The 17,169-nt window shown below is 31.6% G+C and overlaps 1 protein-coding gene across 1 annotated transcript in view; it reads right to left on the bottom strand.

Moving 5' to 3' along the window:
- LOC148272786 (uncharacterized) overlaps positions 1-6,398 on the bottom strand; it is a gene marked incomplete at its 3' end in the record, with an annotated part of 38,626 nt that extends 32,228 nt beyond the window's left edge. Inside the window, exon 1 of the mRNA XM_088239570.1 lies at positions 6,222-6,398. The remainder of the gene's footprint in view (positions 1-6,221) is intronic.
- Positions 6,399-17,169: the final 10,771 nt, after the last annotated feature.

Raw genomic sequence — 17,169 nt, forward strand, 5'->3', positions numbered from 1 at the left:
TTTTGATGCGATGACTCTGTTTCGTATAATGGCCACACTGGTGATTTAACGTCAAATGATGTATAAAACTGCTTCAAAACGGAAATAAAACTAGTATCAATTTAACCTAATAAGTGTTTTGGATGGAAAGGTAAGGTCACAATAATGTTCTGAATGAAAATCGTTATGTTTGATTTCACGTGTTCATATTTTTTGACGTTTAATCATTAGTGTGGCCATATATGAAGTAAGAATTAGTCGCATGGAAAAAATAAATTTCCCTAAATTAACCACTATCTAGATAGAGAAGATTCATAATAGGGAAATATCAGGTACTACGAATACCGATAAAAATATATGAAGGGGATTAAGGATAATTAATAGTAAGAAATGTTTTCATATATAACTTTAAAAAAGAAAGTATACAAAAATATGTCAATAGAAAAACGCGACATGTTTGGCATTGATAGTTGTGACGGCAAGATTCGTTACGGTAATAATAATAATAATATTTCGCTGATTTATATAGTGCCATTTTTGTGAAAAAATACCTCAAGGGCGCTTTACAGTTGTATACGTAAACTTACATCCTAACTTAGCTAAAGTGACATGTAATATTTTCTGATTTGAAATTGAGGGTATGATAATTTAAAGAAGTGAGATTTTAGTTGGGATCTGAACTGACTAGGACTGTTTATGATTCGTAAGTTTGAAGGCAATTGGTTCCAGGCAAAGGGGCCGGCAACGGCAAAAGCATGATCTTAGAATCTAGTGTTTGGGAAGCGCCGGATTTTGACAAGTTTTCCTCTGCCTGAATCAAATGCTGATCTAAGAGTAGATTTACTTTGACATGTATTTTTCCAAATTCAAAGGTCCGATAGGTATCTTGGAGATATTTCATGAAGGTATTTGAATACTGTCCAGCAAAGCTTGTATTTTATTCTCTCTATGCTTTTTAACCAGTGCAAATCTCGAAAATGTGAGATGTGAGAAATTTTTTTTTCTCCCGTAATGAACCTTGCTGCTGTATTAAAAACAGATTGAAGTTTATAACAGATTGACAGATTGATGGTTGAAAAAAACTCGAATGATTGGAAACAAAGCTAAAAATGAACATGAATCGTGACGTAATAGGGGCGTGGCCAATGCAATGACCGTTTTTACGGGGATTCCAAATTCCAAATTTTAAAATATTTTTATGCTATTAACAAGTAAGCAAAAAAAATTTTTTACAGGACAGTATTTCATAGACCCTTTTTACTTTTGAAATGTTTTAAAAAGTGATATTTTCCTCTTGCACCCCGGGCAATGACAGATCATAAGTCAAGAAAATGCTCAGTCTTTCATATCTCTTCTCTGTAATGTACTTAATATATGCTGTAATCAGTTTATTGTTTATTTTTGGGCTTAAATATGTTTTTTTTTTCCGGATCTGGTAATCGAACTTCATTCAAAATAATCCGGAAGCGTTGACAGTATCCTTGCTGTCACGCGTTATGCAACACGTTAATTGTTATTTATATTATTTTTTAATCTTTACTTTGCATTGTTGGCACATTGCGTAACTTTATGTTTTCACACAGAACAGTAGATACAGTTTTGCGAATCGACAATTGTGTCAACACAAACATTCCTATCTTTGTGCAGGTACTAGACGCGTGCGCCGCGCCGCCGATGATTCCGACCAAGCCGACGCGCCGACACCGCGCCGGTTAAAGCGTAGACGTGAAAATACAGAAAATGTATTTATTTGTTTATTTATTTATGCATCAACGGTTCAAAGAAACTTTTACAAAAAATAATAATTAACAGAAATAATCACAGCAGTGCACAATAATCATGTAGTACATAGTATGAAATAATAGAATAAATTAAACTAAACAATTTAGTAAACATATGATACAAAAACTTAAAAAGAAACATAACATTTCTAAATAAAAGATAGCAATAACCATGATAAAATCTTATGTACTAAATATAAATATAACACAGTAAAGTTGAGAATAACTAGAAAATAATAATAAAAAAATTAATACAACATAAATACTTAAAAAAACAAAAGTTTTTTGAGCAATAAAACAAAAAAAAAAATTTAAAAAATAAAATTTTATTACTAAATAATACCTCTATTTAGTGAAATCATCATCATCAGTTGGTTGGAAGAAGTTGCCATTTGGCAAAAAATCCACCAATGTACAATTTAAAATTATGTCTGACATGTTAAATAAAGAAATAAAAAATCACGTATTCCCGGAAACAAAGTTAAATTTAATAATATATTTAAAAATAAACCCATTACTTTTCTAAAAAATAACGAGTGAGAATTCGTTTTAATTCATGAACAGAATTTATATTGAAGATATCGAATATTTGTTCTAATTCATTTCCACACCTATGTATCCTGGGTATAGGAGAGTGAATTTCAAAGTTGGTCCGTGAATTGTTGCAAAAAAATAATTCCTTACTTCTAGTGCACCTACCAGGTATTCGAATTTAAATTAGTTCAAGCAGAGCAGAAAATTCTAAGGACTTCTACTAGGTACACTCTCAATCCACGATACTTAGATGTTTTACACAGGCTTAAGTTTCTACTATTTATTAAACACAGCGTATAATGAGTTTTTGGTTTTTGATCACTAATCTGCACAAATTACAAACGGCGTATGGTCATTATTGATTGGTTTTAAATTATTTGTATTTTTTTATTTTGTTTTAAATTTTTATTGATATTTACATCTTTTGTCTTTCATTATAACGTAACTTTATTTAGTTTGAAACTATTGTTGATATCTAAAATACTTTAAATAATTATTATTCCAATCGCAGTTTTGCATATAATTACTATCCGTATTTAAATTACTATGTTATTATTAATAGTGAAGACTTATTTTTCTAATACATTTCTAATACATTTACACTAATAATTCAACTTGAAATATTTTTTTCTTTGTATTTGTCAAGTCTAATATCATATTTGCCGGCCTCATAGTATAATGGTCAGCACGCCTATCATGCCTCCGAGATCTCGGATTCGATTTCCAAGCTGGTTAACAAGAAATATTTATTTTCAAATATATTTTTACACTTGAATATTTTATAGTCTTGGACTGGCGCCTGAAGCGTAAAACTGATCATCTAACCTTCTTGTAATATTTTTTTAACAATAAACAGCAGTTGGTGTACCAATGCCCTATGTACCATTAGCTGCGGAAAGGTAATGTTGATAATGAATATCATATTTAATTGTTTTTTATGTAAAACGCTTTCTCTCAACATGGGATTTTAACCTGAAAAGCTGAAATGCACTTAACCCAATATTTATGGATTTCTTATGTTGAAATAAATAAATACATTGGAAGTTTAGGGGTGAATTTTAATCATTTGCCCTAAGGAACAAAGCATAAGCTAACTGTGCGCGTATATCTAATGTGCATATCGTAATGATCGTAGAACAACGACGCATCTGATTTTCTTATAATAATTACATTAAAGCAATTTCAATTTTTTTTTTTGAGACTGTATCTCACAACTCGATAGGTACAAAAGTTTATTCTTTGATTTTTGGGATAGTTACATACTTTTTTTTTAAAACCTGGAATATAAAGCCTTTATAAAACCTTTTCAAGATCAAATATAAAAGAAAGTCAATTCGTTCGTACCATTTTTCGCACATCCGCCGTTGTTCGACGATCAGGAGACGATGTTTTCCGGTATCACATGGGCTGTTGCTGTACTCGAGTACACTTTTCAAATCATGGTATGATTTTCATTTCATAAACCGTTAATACTAACAAACAGTTTCTCGAATTAAGAAGTTCAATGTTTTTTTCGTATATTTTAGTTTTTAATAAACTACCAAACTAAGCAAAAAAATAAATCTTATTTGCATTGCTATGATGTTTTTAAGTATTGTAATTTCGAAATCTTCCGCCCGCGATGCCACGGGTTCAAGTCGAAGTAGAGTTCATTTTTTTCTGTCATTAAAAAAGAAAACCCCGTACCCGTGAAAAAACGCTAACCATGGATACCTGGAAACCGGAAATCTATCACAACACATCATTGATTGGCTTCACTGGTACATCTGAACCAGTGACGTTTCAAAATAGTTTAATTTTATAAAAAATGTTTTTTTTCATTAATTTTTAATAAACTTTGCAGTACAATTAAATACTCTAAAATTTACTGCGTGTAACCAAAAAAATACCAATGTCCCGTAGCACTGAACCCTTTTATTGCGTTGTCTGAGCTGTGATGAATGGAGTATTTGCTAACCCGTCCTGCGAACTGTGTGATGCCGTCTGCTATTTTAAGGGGCTCACGTCGCCGCCGCCGATTTTTAAATCGGCGCACAGGTCTTGTATGTATCAATATTACTTACACAACAATAATAAAGATAAAATTATGTTTAATGATAAAATAAAAAATACATCAAAAGAAAAATAAATATAAGGTCTTTGTACGCTTACTGTAAATAATAGGTAGGTACCGGCAGCAGTAGTAGGTCGGAGAATATCGATAATGATATTTTTCAATAATCGTAATTATTATCTTGGTATTTTTAATTAATTTAATTAGCGTGCTTAATTTATTAGCTAGACATAAAAATGCTATTGGTTCGTCCTAAATTTCCATTATTTTATTTTTCTTATTCGTGTGAGCTTGGTGATTGTTAAATTTAAAAGCTGTAAAGTGGCGACTTGAAACAGCACATGACAGGTCATAAACCTTATAATTCCTCTGCTTCCATATTTCGTTCTCTAAAATATTCTCTATCGTTTTATCTTAATACCTTTTTTTACTTTAATTTTAATTTTTACACAACTTCCATTTATGTTTTTTTTCCTACTCTTTTTGTACTTTCATTAATAACCTTACGTATAATTATTATATAATATGGAAACTTCACTGGTCCATTAGAGTTAAGTCTAACTGTGTAAAATATAAAAATATGTAACCGTACTGTATGTTTCCTGAATAAAATAAAATATAATAAATAAAAAATAACTCCGTAATTAAATTCAGTATTTTTCTATAGTAATTTGGACAAACTTAAAATATTGTTGATTTAACCAACTGATCCAAAAAGAAGTATAAAAAACTAATTTTTTTTTTTAGGCGTTACCTAGTTGGTGAAATAATTCAGTCAGATAAATCTTACTCACATCAATAAAGGTTTCTTTTCTTAAACACTAGTCATAAGCGAAATGGTGAATGTAACAGTGTGTTATGTGGCCATTAAAATCAACCCTGTAAGCTAGCTCATGACAGGTCATAAGCCCTGTAAACGCCTAAACTTCCATATATCCTTCTCTTAAATGATCTCCGTCTCTGCTGCAATATGTCAATTAAAATTTCGAGTTCTCGTATTAACATAAGTTGTGTCTGCTTTTTTTCAAATTTATAAATGAGCACCAAAAGTAAAACAACATAATAATGATTATACGTTATTCGAATGAAAACTTTCTGGTCTACGATTAAAAGATATTGTGTTTAGTTTTACGTTACGTATTTTATTTTATTTGATTACAAGTATTTAAAATGGAATGTCAAGTCGACGAAAGTTAACATTTTCAACACCTCCTTCTGTTCGCGTTCAACCGAGGGAATAAAGGAGAAAACAAATAAGGCGAGTGTATAGTTAACAAATTTGTTTTAAAATAAAGAAAGAGGATACATAATTGACTAATTTGTTATTATTTTTTTTGTTGTGTCATCCTGTTCTTTTAATTTAGGAAAAAAGGACACAACGTATGCTATCACATAGTACATGGTTACGTCATTTCCTCATAGAAGTAGACAGAGAAGATAAAACGCCACATGCGTCTACTTTGTCATTCAATCATAGATTTTCCTGTTATTATACATCTTTACACATGCCTACGATATTTGATTTCAATTACTACATAATTGTGATTTCAATAATTTATTTTACTGTTCCAAATGCTTTACATTGCTATTTAATGAAATTTCACAATAATCAATTCATATAATTAAAATTAGCAGCAGTTGCTATTGTAAATTCATCAAGCCGTCACAATGTAATGCTTATTATGCCATCACATTGTGCTCTAAAAATAACCCATCCACAAAGATATTCATTATCAAAGAATTATTGACTATGTCGTTTATAAAACAGATGTTAATTACACTTTAATTATTCCGAAAGAATGCGAATATTTTTGGAATCGGTTCCATTTTCACGCAACGAACAATGCATAGACAAAACAAAATGTAGAACACACAATTTTCATTCTCCTGACAGAACATACATAGTTCCCGCGCTGTCAGTGAAATGGCGCCGCAAATTTTCCGTAAAACTAAGATGGCGGGAACACGTGTACGGCGTTTAATTGTCGCGATTAAAACAAGATTTGTATTTGTGACAGTTGTACAGCGCTCTTCGCGTCTTGATAGTGACTGAAGCTCTTGTGGCCGACGATTATCGCTCAGATATTATGCGTATTTTTGGATTTTATATCTACGACGAGAGGCGCACCAGACATAAACAGAGCTTGCTTATCAGAGGCTTAGAAAAATTACAACAATAATGCCATCTCAGACAGGATAACAACAAAATCTTATTCATCATTATTATCACAATAGTTTTTCATTAATTTATTTATTTGTTTAATTAAAAGCATTGAGATATAATAATATAGAGATGACACTCCATACAAATCCGAGCTAAAAAGTCGTCCCCAAAAGAAAGGGAGCAGAGGGAGGAGTTGTCGTCACGTCGACTTTGGCAAGCAAAATACGTAGTACAGTAAAAAGCACGGACTTTTTACATCGGTCTACTGTAAGTTATATTCAGTATGTCACTCCTTTCCGCATACGCGTCACCTTTGTTTATTGTTTCACCATATACCCGGCTAGTTAGCTCAGTTGAGCAGGACAGAGAAATGAGATACAAGTACTGAATAAGACGTTTTTTAATATTAAAATGGCTTTTTTAAATCGGGTTGTGGTGTTGTGGCTAGTATCTCGGACTCACGGACCAAAGGTCTGTGATTCGTATCCCACTTTACCCCAACTTGATTCCATTTTCTAATAGTGAGTTATTTACAACTCGTTGAAAATGGCCCTCAACATTAAATATTTGGGTAAATCATAAGAACGCAAATATTTATTTTCTTTAAAAAAACAAGTATTGATTAAAATAAAAACATTACTAACCGGTAATGGTTATACCATCGCTTTTTCAGCTCGATTTGTGCAGTATCTTAGCGTACATATAGCCATTTTAGTCATTGCGAGGAGACAAAAGTTGAAAAGTAACCGGGGACTGCTCTCAATAGACTGAAGTCCGTTCTATCAAACATATGCCATTTGACCGCAGGTTGAGGGACCATATTTCGAAAGCTTACTTACTCTAGTTCTATACTTCAATGCTTAAAGGCAGTTTATTACACATTACGTTCAACATGAATTTCTACGATATATAAACTACAAAATAAACATTCCAATACAAAATGTGAATTATGACTATTTATTAACACTGCTCAACCTAACCACACTTTCTGAAGGAAGAATTATTAATGATCTCATTGTACTGTATAAAATTTTAAACTCTCTTTTTGGCGTACCAAAAATACTTGAATTAATTAATTTTAGAGTACCTGCTGTCAACACTAGGAGTACTTTATTGTTTCATTGCTCCAGTACTTCTTCCAACCAACAAAATAATTCATTGATACCGAGACTGCACAGGTTAGGTAAAACTCATGGAACGGCTGCAGACGTTCTGTCAAATTCTTTACTTTCTTATAAGTCCACAATATCAAGTTTATTTGTAGCTGCTCGTCAAACTATTATTGACAATTCAATTTCATAAATTAAAAAAATACTCTCTTGTTTATTTTTATTACCTTATACTTGTTTTTTATTTTTTGCTATTATATCAAATTGCATTGTAGTATTGGCAAATACGCATTTCATATATACATATTTTTATTTCTTATTTTTTCGTGATAATATATGCTTGCTTGTTTATTAATTTAACTTAAAAATGTCTTTATTGCTTACCGTAACCCTTTATTTATTGTTTGCTTTACAGAATTTATTTCATAAGCTTATATCTTTGCATTTTTTGTTTAAATGCTTACTGTTTTTTCTTGCATACCTTTGTTATTATTGTTTTTTTTTTACTTAGTAAATTTTTTTATTACATTCTTTTAAACTAATTTCACATATTTTTCTGTATATTCTGTGTTTATTATTTAGTATGTTAGCATGTATTTCATTTTTATTTTTTGTAAACGCCTTTTGGGCGTTAAAGAACAAAATAAATTATTTGAAACATAAGTCCCAACTCCACGGGACTTAAAGTCTTGTGTTGAGTTAGGACGAGCAATTAGTTGACACAGACACATGAGTATATCATCACAAATATTATATAGGATCAGAAACACAACAATAATAAAAAATAAAAAATAAAAAATACATGACACATCAATATGGCAAACAGTAAACTCAAACATTCGAAAATCACCAAGGAGTTTCCCACTCAAATCCCTCGTGCTAAGGAAAATCCAGTCCATTGACTCATCATTACGGATAGGTGAATACTGCCGTCATAAGAAAGAAGGACGCATCTAACATTTTTTTCGAAAATGAGTTAAATACATATTCGGAATCAGGAAAAAAATACGGATCTACTAAAAATACATATATCTTCCTAATATAACCACAACCCTATTATTTTCGCTGAAAAATGAGACTAAACTGCAAAAAGTCTTGAAGATTACTAAATATAAAAGGCTGTTCTGATTTATATAATTATTAAAGACTGATTAAAATACTTATTTTTTCTTCTATTCCGATTTTAAAAACATCGGAAATTAATGTGCCTACTCGTTTTCAATTAAATTAAGGTCTGCTGGTAATTTCGAAGTTAATTGATTATTAGGTCGGCGTTATTAGTTTGAAAAACAGTAAATGGCCAGTAACGTCTATTTTATTTAGTTGAGTAAAATCAATTGGCATATTAACACTAAAAATAAAAGACGTTTACTTAATTACGAAATAAAAAGGACGTTTCTAGCTAGAAACGTCTTTTCATTGAAGTATAGCATATTTTCTTGTATTATTTTTACTGAAAAGAAGATGTAAATTGTAATTTTTGAATAAATAACGTAAAATTAATTAAAACTAATTTATATCATCCGTTAAGGCAAACTATAATACATACTATCGCATAATTATATACTTAATTTTTGTAGTATTTTTCACACAGCGAATTTTTCAATCTCCAAGTTACAAAATATTTATTTCCTCGTTTTTTGTTTTATGTAGAAACGTCCATCTTTCTTATGACGGCAGAATAATGGAGGTGAATAGAGTTAAACGGAGAATTCTCTACTGCATTTTTATCTCCACTCATTTTTTTTCTTTGTCCAAACAGATAAAATTATAATTGGAATAAAATTGACCTAGAATTCTGGATAGGTGTTTTATGCTCGGTGGCTAATTACGGGTAAAAATCCTGAAAAGGAAATCAGCTAGAGAAGTCCACTTGGTAGTATAGATAGGTTTTTTTTTCCTTTATAAGGGCCTTCCACTAAAACATAGTAACATCGGCCAAAAACAAGTTACATTCATTTACAATAAAAATAAGAACAACACAAACAGAAAGGAATAAAAATATAGATACAAACAATATACAACAAAAATATATGTACAAGAATAACATAAAATAATAATTGTAATAATAAACATAAAACTAAACTCACAAAATTTCAACATAAATTAAAACAAGCACCAATATAAAAAACTCACCAAAATCTGATAGCGCCTATTTAACAGAAAAGAGAAGCTCACAGTAAAATATATAAAGGTGGATAAAACTCAACAAAATAATCAAAATAATAACAAACACAATCTTGTTATAATTATATTTTTAAAATAATAATGATATTTACAAAAAGGTTTTGAAAGTAGGTATATTTTATTTTTGTAATCAAACTTCTAACCAAGATCTTTCTGTACACTTTTCAATATACACAATATTACAAGTTTTAAACTAATTTTTTTTATACTTACGCGCCCACACACACGCACCTTCTCGCTCATTCATTCACACACGCACATGCACCCTCTCCCTCATTCATTCACACATACACACATTCACATATACACACATGAATACAAACGTGACGCATATACAATTACGTCGTTTCCCCGTAAGAGTAGGCAGAGAGGATAGAACGCCACATCACTCTATCTTTACATACAGATCTCGCTTCTTCTACATTCATACATCTGCTCATACACGCGCGCCGATTATTCCGACTTTTGACATGTCCATCTTCAAGTATTTGTTGGATTTGGTCATGCCATGTCTTTCTCGTTCTACCTCTATTTCTGCGTCCATCAACATTCGCATTGTAAATATTCTTAGCCGTTCTTTCGTAGTCCATTCGTTCTACATGTCCAAACCAGCGCAGAGCTCATTTCTTGATTTTGTCGATAGTGCTTGTCTCAGCCTTACATACGGTACGGATCTCAACATTTGTGCATCTATCGTGCATAGTTTTACCACACATTCGTCTGAGAGATCGCATTTCGACAGCATCCAACCTACTTTTCTTATACTGTCCAAGTATTATTAGATTTAGAGTGGATTTTTTTGATTGGCTCTAGTATTGTTAATATATTTCTACTTATTTTTTATGTATTAGCTGTAAAAGTCCCAAATAAAAAAATATAAAAAAATGATAAACTTTTGCAATTTTAAAATACGTGTATACATACATATTCACATACCCACATACACATATACACACACATATACATACACACCCTTACATACAAATACATACATATACATATATATATAAATTATCCTTCTTGTCTTTGTATTGTATAGTATTTAAATTGTGGTGGATAATATTAATATTGCTTACCTAGCAGTGTAGTTTTTTTTTTTTTTTTATATGGGAGTTGCTTTATTATTTACCTTGCTTATAATATACAAGGTTTATATTTCAAAAAGTGGATTTTTCTGCAATTAAATATCTTACTATTGGGATCAGGAGGGATATATTAATGTGGGCTAATCAGGAACTTCTCAGAATTTGCTCACGTGGAGAGGAAACCACTTAAAACTCTTCAGGAGAAGCCGGCCTGTTGGCAGTAGTCAACGGCCTTCCGTTCCACTAGAGGAGTGTTCGGCATTTTGTTACCTACTTTGGTTTATTTTACCAATTTCCTGCGCTATATTTATCATGTATGATACTACCTCTCGTGTGAGTTCTTTAACAATGTAGTTTAATAAGCTTTCGGTTTCTTTTCTTCCTAACTTAATAAGCCACTGGGTTTTTTTTGTAGTAGTTACACCGTGTAGGGTTGGGTGAATAAACCTTATTATAAATTCTAGGAGCCATAAAGCTAAAATTAGTATGGTATTCACTGTCATGTAACATTCAGAATTCTGCCTACCAATATCAAATATTAATTAAATGTGCTTTTGAGACGAGGAAGGGTAAGAGAACGCAACGGGGTGTGTTACTTCTCCAACACTCGTATGAGATTAATTTCTAAATTATGGGATACTCACTTATATATTATTTCCCTTGGATAATATAAAAGGGGGCACGTGATGCAGAACTACCTATAAAAATATTTGGTGACGCGATAGAGAGACGCAAATTTCCTCGATAGCTAGAGAACACAAGAATTTCCAAGATGGGCCAACAAGATTAGCCAACAGGCCAACACACGAGTTACCAAAGACGTTTACTGCCACATAATATAATATGATGAAAATCGACTAACCTGGGCTGGTATTCTGAACGAAATTGCGTGCGAAGAGATCGCTTTGTTGGCGTGTATTTAGTACGTAAATACGCGTTAAAAATGCGTTTTTTAAGCTTTTTTTGCTTTCAGAATACCAGACAAAAGAGTATGGTTTACTTATAAACCCATCTAAAACACAAATTATGTTTGCGGGTAGTCAAAGATTGCTTCGTAAGCTGTACGTATCTTCACTTAATCCTCTTATTGTCAATGCTACCAATATTCAATAAGGGAAATCCACAAAAAATCTAGGAGTACTAATGGATGAATATCTCTGCTGGCGAGCTCATACTAATGAATTAAGCCGCAAAATATTTTTCAGTCTACACTCACTTAGAAGGTTGCAAAAATTCTTACCCTTTAATACTAAATGCACTCTTGTACAATCATTACTACTACCCATTCTAGATTACGCTGATGTTTCCATGACTGATTTAATCTGTGAGCAACTCGATAAACTTGAACGACTTCAGAATACACGCATAAGGTACATTTTTGGTCTTAGGAAATATGACCACATTTCTGATAATCGTAGGCAAGTGAAATGGCTCAAAATTAGACAGCTGAGAGAATAGTCCAGAAAGAGCGTAAAATCATATTTGAATACATCGAACTGTGTCCAAAAATCCCCCCACTTTGCTCCACTTTCGCCAAGCGCATGCTTGAAGTTGCCGCGTAATGTTGCCCGATCGTGAAAAATATAACCATAACGCAAATGTAAGACTATGGTATTATAACTGGGTAAATAGATGCGATTGTTTTCGGTTTATCATGCTATGATCACCCATAGACATCTGTTTTTTTTGTTTGCGGTAAAAAAAAACTGTCAGCTTTATTTTTGAATTTGGAATTTTTAATTATTTCTATGCGGTAGGTACTGCCAGGCTGCTCGGGTTCCTACTTTTCAAGGTAAAGCCGGCAGCCAAAATATATGAATGGCAGTAAACATTCACGCGTAACCAATGATTATTATTTTCTAAGTTATTTTTTTAACTTTTTACATTTCGTGAATTTTGAACCTTTATTGTTACGTACTATAAAATGTTTTTTAAGTATTTTCCATGACTTAATAAGAAGATTAAACACTCTTTGTAAATACGGAGTGTTAATTTATATACTTAACTTTACGGTAGATAAAAAGTCATTTTATCTGTCTGATTGCATTATTAAGTATTATTGACATTTCATGGTGTAGTTACATGTCTTTGTTTTATGAATGTTTTTTTTTATCTTTCGTGTGCCGCACGCCGACATTATAGAACCTACCTAGTGAAAATAGCAATTCATCGCAATGAAAGATGATAATATGTACACAAAAATTGACTTTTTCCTTACGTAATAGGAATCGTTTTAAGACTTTATCTTATAAAAATTAATACCACCTGATCGAGGCATAGAAGTTTATTTATTTATTTGTTTATTTATTTATTCATTCAAAATTATACTAGTTTAAATATTAATTAAATTATTAAGGCTTTTAAGGCTATGTCCGTGTCAAGCCATAATAATTAACAATAAAAATACGTAGTAAAACTTGATTATAATGACATATGATGCAATGGAATAACAATCGAGAAAAAAAGTATTAGTAATAGATAATAAAATTCCGAAGAATACAATGCAAAAAAGAAAATCATAAATATTTTTTAAAATATAAATTATAGAAATTAAGATTTACACATAATGAAAAATACAAAATAATGGTTTCATTAAAATCAACAAAATAATAGTAAAATATAGTAGTATTAAAAAAAAAAACAAAATAATAGTATAATTAAAATCAACAGAAAAAGAATGTATAGGTAAAAATATAATTGAAATGACAATTGAAATATGTTTTTCTAGAAATGTGGATGTTCAAACATGGGCAGAATGTTGAATGTTACTCAGTGTGTAAAGTGGCCACTTAAGCCAGCCAATGACAGGTCATAAGCCCTGTAAATGCCTAGACTTCCATATTCCCTTCTCAAAAACGTTTATTTTTTATTTAACTTTTTGTACATAATTTTATTTGTACATTGGCGGGCTTATTGCCAAATGGCAATTTCTTCCAACCAACCAATAAAATAAAAGTTTTATTTTAAATTTCAAGTTACAGAACATATTCAATAGAAAAAAAAAAGATTAAAAAGTTAAAAATATATAAAAATAGAAATAAACGTATTTGTTTATAAATTACCTTAAATCAAAACTATTACTCAATGGGAAAAAGGAAAAAAGAGGAAAGAGGAAAAAGGAAAGGAGGAGAGATTAAGGAAGAGAAAGGGGATGTTTCTTCAGACGTGATTTAAACAGAGATAATGTAGTAACATCTTTGATGGTGGATGGGAGATGATTCCACAGTTGAGCCGCATGGACGCTATATGAGTTAGAGAAGAAAGAGGAATTGTGTATGGGTATTAAGAGAGTGCCTTGAGAATGAGAACGAAGAGGTAAACCATGAACTGATAAGCGTTGAAATTTTTCACACAGGTATATAGGAGCGTTAGGACTATGAAGTACATTGAACAGAAGTGAGAGGGAGTGATAGTCTCTCCGCTGTCTAATTTTGAGCCATTTCAGTTGCCTACGATAATCAGAAATGTGGTCATATTTCCTAAGACCAAAAATGTACCTTATGCATGTATTCTGAAGTCGTTCAAGTTTATCGAGTTGCTCACAGCTTAAATCAGTCATGAAAACATCAGCGTAATCTAGAATGGGTAGTAGTTATGCTTGTACAAGAGTGCATTTAGTACTAATAGGTAAGAATTTTTGCAACCCTCTAAGTGAGTGTAGACTGAAAAATATTTTGCGGCTTAATTCATTAGTATGAGCTCGCCAGCAGAGATGTTCATCCATTTGTACTCCTAGATTTTTTACGGATTTCCTGTATTGAATATTGGTACCATTGACAATAAAAGGATTAAGTGAAGGTATGTCTAGCTTACTAAGCAATCTTTGACTACCTGCAAACATAATTTGTGTTTTAGACGGGTTTATTAGTAAACCATACTCTTTTGTCCATGTTGGCACGCAATTTAGTGTATGAGACATCGATTCTATTGCTTCGCTGGTGTTTTCAGGTCTGCAATGAAGATATAATTGTAAATCATCTGCATAGAGATGATATGAACATTTGAGACAATCTGCAATCGGATTAATAAACAGGGAAAATAGTAATGGTGATAAAACTCCACCTTGAGGTACTCCAGCGGCAATATCGACCCATTCCGATTATATCGACCCATACCCTCTCTGTTGAAATAAATTTAAATGAGAACAACTCCTTAGGGAGAAAATCCAGCCAGTCTGCAAGCATTTGGACATACTCAAACATTGTTATTTTTTTATTGGTAACCTATATTTTTTCTAAAACATTGGTTTCAACGGAATGAAGTGCGTTTCAAGTCAAAGTGATATCCTCCAAAAACCTGAATTATGGAGTTTCTCAAACGACCGATGCAATTTCTACCGGGTTTAAGAAGGACTGTAATTAGCAAAGGATTGTCGGCCGCCAGATTTCGTGAATCCAAGTATAGCGTATCATAATTTAAGTATAGACCCATTTAAACTAAACATTTATCAAGTAAACAGTAGATAATACATATTATCAATAATCATCTTGTAGTTAATTTATTAAAGACGTAATAGAGATTTTATCTATTTATATTATTGAAAGATACTTGGTAGATAGTTAACAGATTATCATTAATTTATTTTGAATGTGTTATATTTTTTTACTCAATTCGTGTAGGTATTTTTTATGCTTTTGTCCCATTTCACACGTATCAAGTTTTAGCTAGCAAGCTAGCTTTTTAGAAACTGCCAAATCAATAGCCGTCGGATGAGGATAAGGTAGGTTAGGTTTAGTTTAATAATTATAAAAAAATATTATGCTTTACTTATGTTAAGTTAAGAACTCAAATTTAAGTTCGATTAAGGATTAAGTAAGATTAAGGATTAAGTAAAACTAAGGATTAAGTCAAATAAAATAAAGGTTTAAAAAAAAAAATGAAACTTAACCCAACCTATCCTAACCTTTTTTTAACGAATATTATTGTTGTATTAAAATAACGCCTATTCTCCTTTACGGTCGCGGCACCTCCTAGGGCCTAAAACTGCAAAATACTTCGATTTGAGAATGGTGTCTTAGAAGAATCATGGGTGTGCCGTGGTCTGACTTTGTGCGGAATGAAGGAATAATAGAACGGACGCAGCAAACTCCGGTGACAACTGTCATCAAGCAGAGGCGATACGGTTGGCTTGGCCATGTGATGCGGATGCCTCCTGAGAGCCTTAAGAGAGGATCATTAACGAAAAAAATCAGGTTAACTAATGAGTCGATATAATGCTATTTTAATGCATTTATCATCATACAAACTCATTAGTTAACCCGATTTTTTTTCGTTAATGAACCTAAAGTTTAAAATAATTTGATTTAATTAACTTTCATATAATTTTAAATCCTCAATCCTTACCTTTGTTTTGTATAAATACACTGAACTCCTTAATAAATATACCAGTCTCGAAGATGTCGCGAAAGCGATGAAACCGGTCACTGGATAATCCGAATTTGTGGATTTAAGTATCACTCGTCTTTTATTTCTATTATTATTTAAGTTATATTATAAACAAATACAGTAATTTAAATTTTCGTATATCTTATCTTTTTATTTTATTTTCTATTGAACATGTTTTGTTACTTGAATTCCGTTAATTTCATTATTAATTATTCCCTTTCCTCATCTAATGAAGCATAAGAGACTGCAATGGTTCACCAATCGCAGCGTGTCTTGATAATTTATATTACATGAAGGTAAGGTGATCAGTTTTAGGCTTCAGGTGGCCAGTCCAGGGACTATGAAATATTCTAGTGTCGAAACACCCTTTTCAACAAATATTTTATGTAAACCATGTCGGGAATCGACCCCGGGACCTCTTGCATGGTAGATTAACCATATTGCCCACTGCACCAAGAGGCCGACTGAATTATATAAATTAAAGTTTTATTTCATTAGAAGTCATTAGAAGAAATTGCCATTTGGAAATTTGCTCGCAAATGCACTATTTATATTTTGTACAAAAAGTTAATTAAAAACTCAACCTTGTTATACAGGGTGTTCATTAAACATCCGAAACCACGATGATCAGTATGAGCAAGAAGACATATTAGCACATTAAAATAATTTTTTAGAACGAATAAGTTTTTAAAAAATAAAATATCAAAAAAAGCAAATGATTCCTTACTTCTGCAGGGGAGAAACGAGGAGGGGGGGGGGATTCTGATACACCACCGACCGCGCGGCCACGCCCCTCTCGCTTCTCTCCTGCAGAAGTAAGCAACCATTTGTTTTTTTAAGTATTTTAATTTATTTTTAAATCTTTGTTCTAAATATTTTTTTTAATATGCTA

Source organism: Micrasema longulum, unplaced genomic scaffold (genome assembly GCF_059751315.1).
Source record: "Micrasema longulum isolate JH-2025_06_02 unplaced genomic scaffold, ASM5975131v1 h1tg002186l, whole genome shotgun sequence".
In the NCBI taxonomy this organism is placed as follows: Eukaryota; Metazoa; Arthropoda; class Insecta; order Trichoptera; family Brachycentridae; genus Micrasema; species Micrasema longulum.